Source organism: Gorilla gorilla, chromosome 3, assembly GCF_029281585.2.
Source record: "Gorilla gorilla gorilla isolate KB3781 chromosome 3, NHGRI_mGorGor1-v2.1_pri, whole genome shotgun sequence".
Lineage (NCBI taxonomy): Eukaryota > Metazoa > Chordata > Mammalia > Primates > Hominidae > Gorilla > Gorilla gorilla.
This window is the reverse complement of record NC_073227.2, coordinates 130,674,775-130,691,467: the sequence shown is the minus strand read 5'-3', so window position 1 is coordinate 130,691,467 and position 16,693 is coordinate 130,674,775. Positions and strand designations below refer to the sequence as shown.

General features: G+C 42.5%; 1 non-coding gene across 1 annotated transcript; it reads right to left on the bottom strand.

Annotated features, from left to right (window-relative positions):
• Positions 1–14,598: 14,598 nt before the first annotated feature.
• LOC115934386 (U6 spliceosomal RNA) lies at positions 14,599–14,705 on the bottom strand. The gene has a single exon (XR_004070198.2). It is a non-coding gene; the product is annotated as a U6 spliceosomal RNA (small nuclear RNA).
• Between the last annotated feature and the right edge of the window lie 1,988 nt (positions 14,706–16,693).

Genomic DNA, 16,693 nt, shown 5'->3' with positions numbered 1-16,693 from the left:
GCCACTTGCTTGCAGAGCTGCAGGAATTCCACCAGCCCCTGGATGGTGGACCACTTGGTAGCCTCCAACATCAGGTTGTGATTGTTGCTGTCTTCAGATACACCAGGGATGATGCACTGCTGCTCTTTGAGCGGCTGCAGCATGGCCAGTATGCTTCCCCACCAGGAGATGATTGCTCACCAGCATGCAGTGCCCCTGTTTTGCTGTGTCTGCTTCTCCACGAGAGCATGTCAAAGGCCATGGTGGGCTGCTGGAAGTAGTCCACCGGTGGACAGCACCAAGAGAGCAGGCTCTCCAGTTTAGGGAGCTGGAAAGCCTGCTGTATGCCAGCATAGGAGGTCTGCACAAGTAAGGAATTTGGACGGCAATGTTGAGCAAGGGGCACACCTTCATGATGTCCTTGCCATAGTCGGTGGTGGCCCTGCATTCCTTGGTGTTGATGCCCCATTTGATGAAGAGCACCGGCATGATGGTTTCCGCTGTGTTCTTTTCGAGCACCTCAAATGTCTTCAGGCACCGGAACCCACATACAGGCTGTCGGGGGAGCTAACACCGAGGAACTGGACAGCCAATATCACCAAGACTAGATTCTGGTTCTCACTCCTCCACTTGCCCCTGGAGATGCCACACCAAAAGGCGTTGGCCAGCTTCTTCAGGATCACCTCTCTGACCCTCCGTGCTTCTCAGGGATGGCCTTGGTGGAGATGTACTTCCTGCTCAGGAGCTGGTACCTGGGGTCGGCCAGCACCTTGAAAGTGGGCTCGTCCTCTCTGGATATCCTTGCCCCTTGCATATGAGCCCAAGGACGTGGCCATCAGTTCCTGCTACTGCTTGCTCTCATCACTGTGGCCAGCCTTTGTGGCCAGTGGGTCCTGCGCCAACTGCTGGGATGACTTGGGCTTCGGTTTGGAGGAGGTGGGAGTGAAGGCTTCCCACATCTGCTGGGTGACTGTAAAACTCTTGGAGGTCATCTCCTTCAGGTGGTAGGACAGGTTGGAGGTGTTTCAGAATAGGTGATCTGCGCCAGGCAGATGCAGCAGATTTTATTCCATGGCAAGACTCATGACTTGGTATCGGTGTCCAAGCTGCAATACTTCCACATCTTGCCATGGGTGTAGAGGTGGGCCTGTAACTTCAGGTCTATCTGGGAGATTTCCAGGCCTTTGTTCTCCATTGCTTCTCCACAAGACCCTGCCTGCTGAACTTCCACTCACTCGTGGGGACCCGGCTCTGGGAAGGCACCACCCCTCCTCAGGCAGCTCCTCAGGCAGCTGTGCCACAATCACCAGGGCACCAGCTATGTAGACGTGCAGGGCCATCCCAGGCAGACAGCAAAAACCATCTTTATTATTCTGGACATTTCAATCTATGAACATTGTATGTCTCTCCATGTATTTATTTAATAAATACCTTATTTTTTTAATTGACAGAAAAAATTACATGTATCATGTACACCATGATGTTTTGAAGTATATATGCATTATGGAATGAGTAGATCTAGCCAATCAGCATATTTATTACCTCACATAGTTAAGATTTTTGTAGTCAAAAACTAATTTTTCAAATGGCTCTGTCGTTTTTTTATAGTGTTCTTGTTGAAAAGATTTTCAAGTGCCTGGAATTCTCAAAACACTGAATATATTATCTAACAGAGAAAATTGGCACAGAACTTGTCACATCATGAAATTAAAACTGAGATTTCCTTGGGTGCCATGTGTACTTGTCTTGACTCATCACTTTCATAATTTTTGGTACCATTGCCGTTCACTGAATCCTGTTATCCAAGGATTTGGGAATGAAATAGAAGCCTGCTATTGCTCAGTTCCGCACGCTGTGGTTATATTTTCCAAAGTGTTAACAAAAACGTTTCTCAAGAATGATAAAATCAAAACTAAAAGAGAATCTCCAGTTCTCTGGGTTTAGACTATAAATACCTGAGATAATAGCTCTTTGGGGGAAAAGCAGTCATTTTAATATACATAAACAGTCAAAAGCTAAAAGAGCGGGTAAAACTCATTTAGTTCAATTCATGTATTACAAAGAAGAGAAAAAGACCCAAAGATGTTATTTGTCTGAGATCACCCATTACAGTGGCTATTATTAAATTATCTGGTTCCATACAAAAACATTTCCCATAAGTACTCTCCAGTATGAGTGGACTTGTTCACTATCATCTTAGTCTTAACAATACAAGTATTTTCTATTTTTTTGGTTGCTTTTACTTTAGGAAAAAAAAAAGCAGAAAGAGCCCTGACCATTTGAGAATCTATTAAATGTATTAATAGTTTCTATTTTTTTTATTTGGCTGCTTTATTTTAGCTAAGGCTTATCTTACTTCATTTTATCTACAAGTAAGGCAACTGTGACTGGATTGACCCTGTTGGGTGGGCTGAACTTCTACTCCATACTCAGAGTGAAATAAAATCACAGCACTTTATTGCAACCCTACTCCAAAATGCACTGTCAGTTAATGTAGTTTTCTTAAATACATCTTTAAATGTATCTCCTCTCTAGCTTCTAGTTTTTCTCTCATAATTCAGTCTTCAGATTTTTCTTCTCTTTGTATCCACATCTGGCATCTCTGTGTTAGTTACTAAGCTACTGTCTCTCAGCTTCAAACCTTCTCTTCTAGCTCTGTGACGCTGGGACTAGGATTCTGCAAACACTTTTCTCCTTTACCATCTGTTTTCCTGTTAGGTTCTTCTGGTAGAAGAAACTAGAGGGAGACAAGAAAGCAGGAGAAGGGAGAACGAATTCACAATTTTCTATTTGCTTTCTATTATTCTCTGGTCACCACAGAAATGCATCCTCACCCCAGAAGCACAGCTGGTTGCAGAAGCAAATGATTCCAGATTCTAGCTTTTTTCCACCTATTAGAACTAGCCTCATAACGATACCTATCACAAGCCAAGAGATAACAGCACAAGCCAAGCAGCTCTAACAGTGCCTCTCCTTCAAGCGCATAAGCTTTTGAGAACCCCAATCTTTCCTCTTGGTTCTACCACTACTATGGAATGCAAGCTGCTTCCTGCAGTTACTCTCTGTGTTATCTGAATTCCCTCCAATACCCTTTTAACCAATTCCACCCCCCAACCTTTTTTTTCTGAGATGGAGTTTCACTCTGTCACCCAGGCTGGAGTGCAGTGGCAGGATCTTGGCTCACTGCAACCTCCACCTCCTGCGTTCAAGCAATTCTCCTGCCTCAGCCTCCCAAGTAGCTGGGATTACAGGCACCCACCACCACTCCAGTCATTTTTTTTTTTTTTTGTATTTTTAGTAGAGATGGAGTTCACCATGCTGGCCAGGCTAGTTTCAAACTCCTGACCTCAAGTGATCTGCCCGCCTCATTGTCCCAAAGTGCTAGGATTACAGGCGTAGCCACTGCACCTGGCTCAATTCCCTATGTTAAACTTCCTTGTTAAAATAATTGTTATGGTTTCTCCTTTCCTTATTGGACCCTGAGTAACACATACTCTACATCCATTCTATTGATTCAGGTCTTTTCCTCACCTCTCTCTTGCCTTCCAAACCCCACTTAGTAAAATGTTAAAGGAAGCATTCGCCCATAATTCTTTTTTCTCCTACCCTGAAGTTTGCTTGTACACCCATAATTCTTCAAGCATGTCCTTGTGAGCTTCAATTCACCCTGTTCCATCCCTTTTTTCTTTCCGTGTTAAATGATGAACAGAAAAATCCTGCTCAAAGAGAGTAAGTTCAAGATAGTCTTGGTTCTAAAAAGAGAAGCTGAAAACCTGCTATCTTTTGATTGGCTGTCAAGACTCTTCATCAAAGCAGATGTCCCAGACTAATTTCAACAATTCTTCATCTTAAATTCAAGACTTTAAAAAACCTTGACAGACTTGCAGAAGCCTTTCATCTGAGGAACTCAGAAAATCACAGATTGAACATCCCCCATAAAGAAGAAAGGGAAGTAAGTCCAAAATGTAGCCCAGATTATGACATTCTTTGAGGACAATTCTGTATGAACTAAAACTGCAGCCCGTGGAAAATTGCTTGAGCCCAGGAGTTTGAGACCAGCCTGGGCAACATAGTTGGACCCCATCTCTACAAAAAATTAAAAATTTAAAAATTAGTTGGGTGCGGTGGTGCACATCTGTAGTCCCAGCTACTCAGGAGGCTGAAGCAGGAGGATTGCTTAAGCCTGAGAGGTCAAGCCTGCAGTGAGCTATGATCTCGCCACTGTACTCCAGCCTGGGTAACAGAGCGATGTTCCTTTAATTCCAGAGAAGTTGCTAACTTTCTGTAAAAACTCCTTTATGAGAAATGATATTCATGTGGAAAGAATATTCTGTTTATACCCTGATGTGTTATTAATTTCACATCTCTGGGATAAAGCCAGATCATCAGAAAGATTTATGCTTAGAATATCCTCTACATCCCCGGCTACTCTTACTGATATAAGCTCTGATATAATGCTTTAGCTTTTGAAAAATCACCTGATCAGAAAATTTGATTAACATTCTCTTATATAAAACAATTTGACTAGGCTGGGCGCGGTGGCTCACGCCTGTAATCACAGCACTTTGGGAGGCCGAGGCAGGTGGATCACTTGAGGTCAGGAGTTCAAGACCAGGCCTGGCATGGTGGCTCATGCCTGTAATCCCAGCACTTTGAGAGGCCGAGGCGGGTAGAAAACCTGAGGTCAGGAGTTCAAGACCAGCCTGGCCAACATGGTGAAACCCTGTCTCTACTGAAAATGCAAAAATTAGCCAGGCGTGGTAAGCAGGCACCTGTAATCCCAGCTACTCAGGAGATTGAGGCAGGAGAATCGCTTGAACCCTTGAACCTGGGAGGTCGCAGTGAGCCGAAATCACGCCACTGCACTCCAGCCTGGGTGACAGAGCAAGACTTCCTTCTCAAAAAAAAAATAAAAAAAAAAGAATGTTCAGAGAAAGACTTACTGATCCTGAATGCTGGCTCCCCAAAGTATCACTATGACAACCTGTCGAAAGGCAAAGCTGAGCTTATATTGATCTTGGTAAGGGAGTACTCCCTCCACAGAATCTTAGAGCATCTCAGAAGAGGGAGAACGAAGTCAGGATATTTATTGGGACTCTGAGTCAGTTTAAGACAGATCTTATCCGATATCAGTGCTTAATTAACACTCTGTAAGGATTATGACTTAATAGTTTAAGATTTGTGGTCACAACAAAGTGAAGATGTAAAGGCAAGGTTTTCAAAGAGTCTTGGGTTCAAGCAGTCTTGGGGTTTCAACTGTAGTTTTGATATGGCTCCCATGACTGGAGGAACAAATTGATGCTTTTCATGAAGAGTTGATGGCCTTTTGGGACATTGCTGAAATGAATGATAATGTTATTCACAACTTTTATCTTCTTCAGCAAGAGTTTCCTAGAATAGTAAAGCTATGTTGATGAAACCTAGAATAACAAAGGCCTGTAAATATACACAGTAAGCTATGTGGGTGTATACAGTTTCAGTTCTCACTGACAAAACGAAATTTGAGCTCATTCTCAAAGGAGTGAGGGAATGAGTCATGCCAACATTTGAAAGCAGAGTTCCAAGCCAGGCCCTAGTCCAACTTTTGCAGGGCCTGTGGCAAGGTTATAGATGAATGCCTACTATATGCCCAAATATTTAAATGTTGGAAATCAAGTTAGCAAACTTTTTTTTCTTAGAGATGGGGTCTCACTATGTTGACCAGGCTGGTCTCGAACTCCTGGCCTCAAAGAATCCTCCCATCTCAGCCTCACAAATGCTGGGATTACAGGCATGAGCCACCGTGCCTGGCCTAGTAAACTCTTAAATAAAATGTTAGCCAGGTGGGGTGGCATGCGCCTCTAGTGCCCCCTACTCCAGAAGCTAAGGCAGGAGGATCCCTTGGGCCCAGAAGTTCGAGGCTACAGTAAGCTATGTTCGTTCCACTGCACTCCAGCCAGGATGACAGAGCGAAACTCCGACTCTAAAACAAAGCAAAACAAAACAAAACAAAACAAAATGCCCAATCAACACCCTCCAATAAAACAAAATAAACTGGTTACTTTAAAATTAAATAAATAAATAAAATGTTTTAGGTGCCTACCTTGATAAATATAACTTTATAGTGACTAAGTAAAAAAACATGTAAAGCTATGCTTTTTATGTGCCTGAAAAACATCAAAGAAAACTAATACATTCACATGTGTGTATATCTGAGTATTCTATTGATGTGTAGTTGAATAATAAAATAAGGACACATACACCATATAAATCATTTTATAGTATACTTATTTCATAAAATTTTCTTTCTTTGCCTTCATTTGAGGAAAATCATGAATTCAATTGTTATAATAAAGATTTTCACATATTTTGTTTTTATATTGACAACAGTGATCTAAAGATACACTGTCCTATACGGTACACACTGAGCATTTGAAGTGTGAGGCCTGTCCAAACTGAGATGTGTTATGAGTGTAAAATACATACTTATTCCAAGGCTTAATATTTTTAAAAAAGTAAACTATCTCATTAATAATTTTATACTGAATACATATTTAAATGGTAATGATTTTAATATACTAGTAAATAGAATATATTATTAAAATTAATTTTACTTTTTTTACTTCTTTCATGTGACTATTAGAACATTTAGAATTACAATGTGGCTCATGTTTGTGACTCATGTTATATTTCTTTTTTTTCAGCTTTATTGAGGTATAATTGACAAAGAAAAATTATATCTATTTAACGTGTTCAACTTGTTGATTTGATACACATATACTTTGTGTAATAATTACCAAAATCAAATTAATTAACACATCCATCACCATATATATGTACTCTGTGTGTGTGTGTGTGTGTGTGTGTGTGTGTGTGTGTGTGTGTGTGTGTGTGTGTGATAAGAATACTTAAGGCATACTCTCTTGGCAAATTTTAAGTAAACAATACAGTATTATTAACTGTAGCTATCATGCTGTACAATAGATCCCCAAAATTTACTCATGTTATAAATGAAAGTTTGTAACCTTTGACCAACATCTCCCATTTCCCCCACCCCACAGCAGCTGGTAGTCACTGTTCTACTCTCTTCTTCAATGAGTTGGACTTTTTTAGATTCTGCATATAAATGAGATCATACAATATTTGAGTCTGAGTCTGGCTTGTTTCACTTAACATAATGTCCTCCAAGTTCATTCATGTTGTCAAAATGGCAGGATTTACTCCTTTTTTAAGCCTGACTAATATTTCACAGTGTATGTGTGTGTGTGTGTGTGTGTGTGTGTGTGTGTGTGTGATTTTCTTTATCCATTTAGCTGCCAATTAACACTTAGATTGTTTCCATATCTATTGTGAATTATACTGAAATGAACAAGCAGGTGCAGATATCACTTCGAGATACTGATTTTATTTCCTTTTTGTCTGTTTTTTTAGGGATGAGGTCTCTCTCTTTCACCCAGGTTGGAGTGCAGTGGCACAGTCATAGCTCACTACAGCCTCAAACTCCTGGGCTCAAGTGATCCTCACGCCTCAGCCTTCCAACGTGCTGGGATTAGAGGAATAAGCCACCATGCCTTGCCTCTATTTTTAATTTTTGAGAACTCTCCATAGTTTTTTGCCTAATGGCTATACCAATTTACATTCCTATCAACAGTGTACAAAGGTTTCCTTTTCTCCACACCTTCATCAACACTTGTTGCCTCTCACCTTTTCGATAATAGCTATCCTAAACAGGTGTGAGGTGATATCTCATTGTGGTTTTGATTTGCATTTTCCTGATGATTAGTGACGTTGAGCACCTTTTCATAAGTTGTCCATTCATATGTTTTCCTTGGAAAAATGTATTTTAGGTCCTTTGCCCATCTTTTAATCAGCTTATTTGGGTTTTTGTTTTGTTTTGTTGCTATAGAGTTGTATGAATTTCTTATATATTTTGGATATTAGCCAGATTAATGGTTTGCAAATATTTTCTCTCATTCCGTAGATTATCTTTTCATTTGGTTATTTTCTTTGCTGTGTAGAAGCTTTTCAGTTTGATGTAGCTCCATGTGTTTTTGTTGTTATTGTTGTTGTTGTTTGGGGGGTTTTGTTGAGAAGGAGTTTCACTTTTGTTGCCTAGGCTGGAGTGCAATGGCGCAGTCTTGGCTCACTGCAACCTCTACCTCCAGGTTTCAAGCAATCCCCACACCTCTGCCTCTCAAGTAGCTGGGACTATAGGTGCCTACCACCACATCTGGTTAATTTTTTTTTTTTTTTTTTTTTTTTTTTTGTAGAGATAGCAGTCTCACTATGTTGCCCAGGCTGGTCTCAAACTCCTGGGCTCAAGTGATCCTCTCACCTCAGCCTTCCTAAGTCCTAGGATTACAGGCATGAGTCACTGCACCTGGCTAAATTTTAATTACATGAAATTGTAATTATTAAAATTAAGTAATTTCAATGTTTTAAATTTTAAATTAAATTTTTTTAATTTTAAAAAATTTGGGCTACCCTCTTTGGGTCCCCTCCCTTTGTATGGGAGCTCTGTTTCCACTCTATTAAATCTTGCAACTGCACTCACTTCTGGTCCGTGTTTGTTATGGCTCAAGCTGAGCTTTTGCTCGCCGTCCACCACTGCTGTTTGCCACCGTTGCAGACCCACCGCTGACTTCCATCCCTCCGGATCCGGCAGGGTGTCTGCTGTGCTCCTGAGCCAGCGAGGTGCCCATTGCCACTCCTGATCAGGCTAGAGGCTTGCTATTGTTGCTGCATGGCTAAGTGCCTGGGTTCGTCCTAATCGAGCTGAACACTAGTCACTGGGTTCCACGGTTCTCTTCCATGACCCACGGCTTCTAATAGAGCTATAACACTCACCACGTGGCCCCAGATTCTATTCCTTGGAATCGGTGAGGCCAAGAACCTCAGGTCAGAGAACACGAGGCTTGCCGCCACCTTGGAAGCGGCCTGCCACCATCTTGGGAGCTCTAGGAGCAAGGACCCCCCAGTAACATTTTGGTGACCACAAAGGGACCTCCAAAAGAGATGGGAAATGTTCCCCCCAAGGCAAAAATGCCCCTAAGATGTATTCTGGAGAATTTGGACCAATTTGACCCTCAGACGCTAAGAAAGAAATGACTTATATTCTTCTGCAGTACCGCCTGGCCAAAATACCCTCTTCAAGGGGGAGAAACCTGGCCTCCTGAGGGAAGTATAAATTATAATACCATCTTACAGCTAGAACTCTTTTGTAGAAAAGAAGGCAAATGGAGTGAAGTGCCATATGTACAAAATTTCTTTTCATTAAGAGACAACGTGCAATTTTGTAAAAAGTGTGATTTATGCCCTACAGGAAGCCCTCAGAGTCTACCTCCCTACCCCAGCGTCTCTCCGACTCCTTCTCCAACTAATAAGGACCCCCCTTCAACCCAAATGGTCCAAAAAGAGATAGACAAAGGGGTAGACAATGAACCAAAGAGTGCCAAAATTCCCCGATTATGCCCCCTCCAAGCAGTGGGAGGAGGAGAATTTGGCCCAGCCAGAGTGCATGTACCTTTTTCTCTCTTAGACTTAAAGCAAATTAAAATAGACCTAGGTAAATTCTCAGATAACCCTGATGGCTATATTGATGTTTTACAAGGGTTAGGACAATCCTTTGATCGGACATGGAGAGATATAATGTTACTGCTAAATCAGACACTAACCCTGAATGAGAGAAGTGCCGCCATAACTGCAGCCCGAGAGTTTGGCGATCTCTGGTATCTCAGTCAGGTCAATGATAGGAGGACAACAGAGGAAAGACAACGATTCTCCACAGGCCGGCAGGCAGTTCCCAGTGTAGACCCTCACTGGGACACAGAATCAGAACATGGAGATTGGTGCCACAGACATTTGCTAACTTGTGTGCTAGAAGGACTAAGGAAAACTAGGAAGAAGCCTGTGAATTATTGAATGATGTCCACTATAACACAAGGAAAGGAAGAAAATCCTACTGCCTTTCTGGAGAGACTAAGGGAGGCATTGAGGAAGCATACCTCCCTGCCACCTGACTCTATTGAAGGCCAACTAATCTTAAAAGATAAGTTTATCACTCAGTCAGCTGCAGACATTAGAAAAAAACTTCAAAAGTCTGTCTTAGGCCCGGAACAAAACTTAGAAACCCTATTGAACTTGGCAACCTTGGTTTTTTATAATAGAGATCAGGAGGAGCAGGCAGAATGGGACAAACAGGATTAAAAAAAAAAAAGGCCACCGCTTTAGTCATGGCCCTCAGGCATGCCGACTTTGGAGGCTCTGGAAAAGGGAAAAGCTGAGAAAATTGAATGCCTAATAGGGTTTGCTTCCAGTGCGGTCTACAAGGACACTTTAAAAAAGATTGTCCAAGTAGAAGTAAGCCATCCCTTGTCCATGCCCCTTATGGCATGGGAATCACTGGAAGGCCCACTGCCCCAGGGGACGAAGGTCCTCTGAGTCAGAAGCCACTAACCAGATGATCCAGCAGCAGGACTGAGGGTGCCCGGGGCAAGCGCCAGCCCATGCCATCACCCTCACAGAGCCCCGGGTATGCTTGACCATTGACGGCCAGGAGGTTAACTGTCTCTGGGACACTGGCGTAGCCTTCTCAGTCTTACTTTCCTGTCCCAGACAACTGTCCTCCAGATCTGTCACTATCCGAGGGGTCCTAGGACAGCCAGTCACTAGATACTTCTCCCAGCCACTAAGTTGTGACTGGGGAGCTTTACTCTTTTCACATGCTTTTCTAATTATGCCTGAAAGCCCCACTCCCTTGTTAGGGAGAGACATTCTAGCAAAAGCAGGGGCCATTATACAACTGAACATAGGAGAAGGAACACCCGTTTGTTGTCCCCTGCTTGAGGAAGGAATTAATCCTGAAGTCTGGGCAACAGAAGGACAATATGGATGAGCAAAGAATGCCCATCGTGTTCAAGTTAAACTAAAGGATTCCGCCTTCTTTCCCTACCGAAGGCAGTACCCCCTTAGACCGGAGGCCCAACAAGGACTCCAAAAGATTGTTAAGGACCTAAAAGCCCAAGGCCTAGTAAAACAATGCAGTAGCCCCTGCAATACTCCAATTTTAGGAGTACAGAAACCCAACAGACAGTGGAGGTTAGTGCAAGATCTCAGGATTATCAATGAGGACGTTGTCCCTCTATACCCAGCTGTACCTAATCCTTATACTCTGCTTTCTCAAATACCAGAGGAAGCAGAATGGTTTACAGTCCTGGATCTTAAGGATGCCTTTTTCTGCATCCCTGTACATCCTGACTCTCAATTCTTGTTTTCCTTTGAAGATCCTTTGAATGCAACATCTCAACTCACCTGGACTTTTTTACCCCAAGGGTTCAGGGATAGCCCCCATCTATTTGGCCAGGCATTAGCCCAAGACTTGAGCCAATTCTCATACCTGGACGCTCTTGTCCTTTGGTATGTGGATGATTTACTTTTAGCCGCCTGTTCAGAAACGTTGTGCCATCAAGCCACCCAAGCACTCTTAAATTTCCTCCCTACCATTGGCTACAAGGTTTCCAAACCAAAGCCTCAGCTCTGCTCACAGCAGTTTAAATACTTAGGGCTAAAATTATCCAAAGGCACCAGGGCCCTCAGTGAGGAATGTATCTAGCCTATACTGGCTTATCCTCATCCCCAAATCCTAAAGCAAGTAAGAGAGTTCCTTGGCATAACAGGTTTCTGCTGAATATGGATTCCCAGGTATGGCAAAATAGCCAGACCATTATATACGCTAATTAAGGAAACTCAGAAAGCCAATACCCATTTAGTAAGATGGATACCTGAAGCAGAAGCAGCTTTCCAGGCCCTAAAGAGGGCCCTAACCCAAGCCCCAGTGTTAAGTTTGCCAACAGGGCAAGACTTTTCTTCGTATGTCACAGAAAAAACAGGAATAGCTCTTGGAGTCCTTACACAAGTCTGAGGGATGAGCTTGCAACCCGTGGCATACCTGAGTAAGGAAATTGATGTAGTGGCAAAGGGTTGGCCTCATTGTTTATGGGTAGTGGCGGCAGTAGCAGTCTTAGCATCTGAAGCAGTTAAAATGATACAGGAAAGAGATCTTACTGTGTGGACATCTCATGATGTGAATGGCATACTCACTGCTAAAGGAGACTTGTGGCTGTCAGACAACGGTTTACTTAAATATCAGGCTCTATTACTTGAAGGGCCAGTGCAGCAACTGCACAGTTGTGCAGCTCTTAACCCAGCCACATTTCTTCCAGACAATGAAGAAAAGCTAGAACATAACTGCCAACAAGTAATTGCTCAAACCTAGGCCGCTCGAGGGAACTTTTAGAGGTTCCCTTAACTGATCCCGACCTCAACTTGTATACTGATGGAAGTTCCTTTGTAGAAAAAGGACTTTGAAAAGTGGGGTATGCAGTGCTCAGTGATAATGGAATACTTGAAAGTAATCCCCTCACTCCAGGAACCAGCGCTCAGCTGGCAGAACTAATAGCCCTCACTCGGGCACTAGAATTAGGAGAAGGAAAAAGGGTAAATACACATACAGATTCTAAGTATGTTTACCTAGTCCTCCGTGCCCATGCAGCAATATGGAGAGAAAGGGAATGCTTAACTTCCGAGGGAACACCTATCAAACATCAGGAAGTTATTAGGAGATTATTATTGGCTATACAGAAACCTAAAGAGGTGGCAGTCTTACACTGCTGGGGTGGTCAGAAAGAAAAGGAAAGGGAAATAAAAGGGAACTGCCAAGCGGATATTGAAGCCAAAAGAGCCGCAAGGCAGGACCCTCCATTAGAAATGCTTATAGAAGGACCCCTAGTATGGGGTAATCCCCTCCGGGAAACCAAGCCCCAATACTTAGAAAAAGAAATAGAATGGGAAACCTCACGAGGACATGGTTTCCTCCCCTCAGGATGGCTAGCCACCGAAGAAGGAAAAATACTTTTGCCTGCAGCTAACCAATGGAAATTACTTAAAACCCTTCACCAAACCTTTCACTTAGACATTGATAGCACCCATCAGATGGCCAAATCATTATTTACTGGACCAGGCCTTTTCAAAACTATCAAGCAGATAGTCAGGGCCTGTGAAGTGTGCCAAAGAAATAATCCCCTGCCTTATCACCAAGCTCCTTCAGGAGAACAAAGAACAGGCCATTACCCAGGAGAAGACTGGCAACTAGATTTTACTCACATGCCCAAATCTCAGGGATTTCAGTATCTACTAGTTTGGGTAAATACTTTCACTGCTTGGGCAGAGATCTTCCCCTGTAAGACAGAAAAGTCCCAAGAGGTAATAAAGGCATTAGTTCATGAACTAATTCCCAGATTCAGACTTCCCTGAGGCTTACAGAGTGACAATGGCCCTGCTTTCAAGGCTACAGTAACCCAGGAGTATCCCAGGTATTAGGTATACAATATCACTTACACTGCGCCTGGAGGCCACAGTCCTCAGGGAAGGTCGAGAAACTGAATGAAACACTCAAATGACATCTAAAAAAAGCCAACCCAGGAAAACCACCTTACATGGCCTGCTCTGTTGCCTATAGCCTTACTAAGAATCCAAAACTCTCCCCAAAAAGCAGGACTTAGCCCATACGAAATGCTATATGGATAGCCCTTCCTAACCAATGACCTTGTGCTTGACTGAGAGAGAGCCAACTTAGTTGCAGACATCACCTCCTTATCCAAATATCAACAAGTTCTTAAAACATTACAAGGAGCCTGCCCCCGAGAAGAGGGGAAGGAACTATTCCACCCTGGTGATATGGTATTAGTCAAGTCCCTTCCCTCTAATTCTCCCTGCCTAGACATATCCTGGGAAGGACCCTACCCAGTCATTTTATCTACCCCAACTGCAGTAAAAGTGGCTGGAGTGGAGTCTTGGATACATCACACTCGAGTCAAACCCTGGATACTACCAAAGGAACCTGAAAATCCAGGAGACAACGCTAGCTATTCCTTTGAACCTCTAGAGGATCTGCGCCTGCTCTTCAAGCGACAACCAGGAGGAAAGTAACTAAAATCATAAATCCCATGGCCCTCCCTTATCATATTTTTCTCTTTACTGTTCTCTTACCCTCCTTCACTTGCAACTGCTACTGCAACTGCAAAAAAAAAATTTTTTTTAATTAAGAAGAATTAGTTTTAATTCTTATTAAATTTCTAAGAAAAACATATTCACAATTCCAGATTTCAATGTCCATCTCACCAGTTTTACTTCCTACCACAGACTGTCATTTTTCTTTCCCTTCATCAACATGAAGATCACTTTGTGATTCCTTCAATATGAGCTGGTATTATTTATTCCAACCCTGTGTAATGTCTTTTTTGCTCATTTTACTTTATAGACATTTCTCCCTCTAAAGTCTGAAATAATTTTCTATTAAATAAGTTGAATGACCTCTTTGTGGCTTTCTTACCACTCCACCTTTCTGCAGCATTCAGCTGAGTTAAACTCACTCCTTTGAAAATATCTCCCCAATCTATGACACTCTGATGTCCTCATTTTCCTCCTACCACTAGCCCCCAATCTTCAGACAACCCTCTATAATTGGCATTTGATGAAGTTCTCGTAAGTCCTTTTAAAACCTCACTGTCCTTCTGGAGAAGGTTTCAGCTGCTGTTTATTTGCAGTGACTCACAACCTGTATCTCACTAACAAGTTCCAAATACAACTTTATTTTTCTTCACAAATTTGTGTGTCATTCCTGTGCAGGGGCCATGCCAATTTTCTTTGTATTGTTCCAACTTTAGTATATGCACTGCTGAAGTGAGCACCCAAATATAAATTTTTAACTCAACATTACCAATCCGTTCTTGCTTCTGAAAAACCAGCTCTCTTTCCTATATTCTCTGTCTAACTAAACTAATGGCAAAAGAATCCTTTCAGTGACTCAGGCTGGAGGCAGGTGGAACACCTGCCTTTCCCTTACTTCCCATATCTAATCAATAGCCTCACCCTGTCGATCCTATCTACCCAGTGATACTGGACTCCTTTGCATTCATTCCCAGGGCTCTTGTTCGGTTTCTCCTAAATGGGCTATTGCTTTTTAATCTTGGTCAATTTGATAGGATAAAAAATGATATCTCTGCATTGTTTTAATTTTAACTTCCTGACTTGCTAGTTATATGTTGTAACCTATCTCATTTCTTCTCTGCCCAGTTTTACTCTAGTTTTTGCTGTGATATCCAGACTTTAAGCAAGTGTAATCTGACAGCACCTTGCCTTGCCTGCTTTGGAGCTTCCCCGGTGTCACGTAAAGAGATGCCTGTGGGAAGCTGCAGGCCACTGATACGTGTACAAAACTGGAATTGCAAGGTATTAATCCCCATAAGAAAACCTTTAAGAAGTGGGCACAAAGGGGGTTAAGTGTTTTCTTTTTTTAAGACAGGGTGTCACTCTGTTTCCCAGGCTGAAATGCAGTGGAGTGGTCATAGCTCACTGCAGCCTCAAACCCTTATGCTCAGGCAATCCTTCCACCTCAGCCTCCTGCGCATCTGGGACTATAGGCACGCATAGCCATGCCCAGCCAACTTGATAAGTGTTTTCATAACCTTCCCTCAACAAACAATATTAAGGTGCCTTTTCACCTATATTGTCTAAAATGGTAGCTAATTGACACAAATAGCCACTGAGCACTTGAAATGTAAATAGTCCAAGTTCACTGTGTTATAAATATAATATAAACACCAGATTCCAAAGACAATATTAAACAAAAAAGATTTTCTCCTCATCACAGTAGAGCTTTCCTACCTGCCTATTTAGAAATCGCTACTTCTTCCTTAATGGGCCCAATACATGCTTAACAAATCTTAATTGTGTTGACTTACTCTTCAAGTTTGCAAAATTATTTCTGTGCATAGAGCTTATTAAAAGTATTCTCGGCCGGGCACAGTTGCTCATGCCTGTAATCCCAGCACTTTGGGAGGCCAAGCCGGGTGGATCCCCTAAGATCAGGAGTTCAAGACCGGCCTGGCCAACATGGTGAAACCCCATCTCTACTAAAAATACAAAAAATTAGCCGGGCGTGGTGGTGGGTGCTGTAATCCCAACTACTCAGGAGGCTGAAGCAGGAAAATCGCTTAAACCTGGGAGGTGGAGTTTGTAGTGAGCCGAGATCACGCCATTGCACTCCAGCTTGGGCAACAAGAGCGAAACTCCATCTCAAAAAAAAAAAAAAAAAAGTTCTCCTAGCCTCAAAATGGATTATGCATACTTTTTCTGCATTCTCATAGGTATCAACCAATTATATAACTTTTCAGGCCATTATATTAAAATATTAGCTGAAAACAAATGCTTACTTTTCAACAATACGCTCTGCAGTCCCTTCTTGAGCTGCACAAATGGCTGTCAGTCATCAGCCTTGCCTGTATTCATGTTTTTTGCATCTCAGTTTTGTTGAGCAGCTAGTAACTAGTGTAGGTGCATAAGGCATAGTAAAATCTGTAGAACATGTTTGTGTCCTAAAGAAGCTACAATCTAGGCAGACAGTGATGGGCTTAAAGAACTGGGCTAGTGGAGTATACGAAGACCTTGGTGAGGGCTTTGTTCGGTTATCTCTTCCTCTGAGAAAAGACCTGTACCTTGTATTTAAACAAACAAACAAAACCTGCTAACAGGTACATGATTCTTGCCCTCTTGACCCCATAGTAGGCCTTAGAGGGGGAAAGTGCTCAAGACCAGAAAATAATTCCCTGGGAGAGATGCTTGTGAGTACGCTATTGCTCTTATAGCTGCCACCTTCCATGCTGAAGAGCTGCAGATG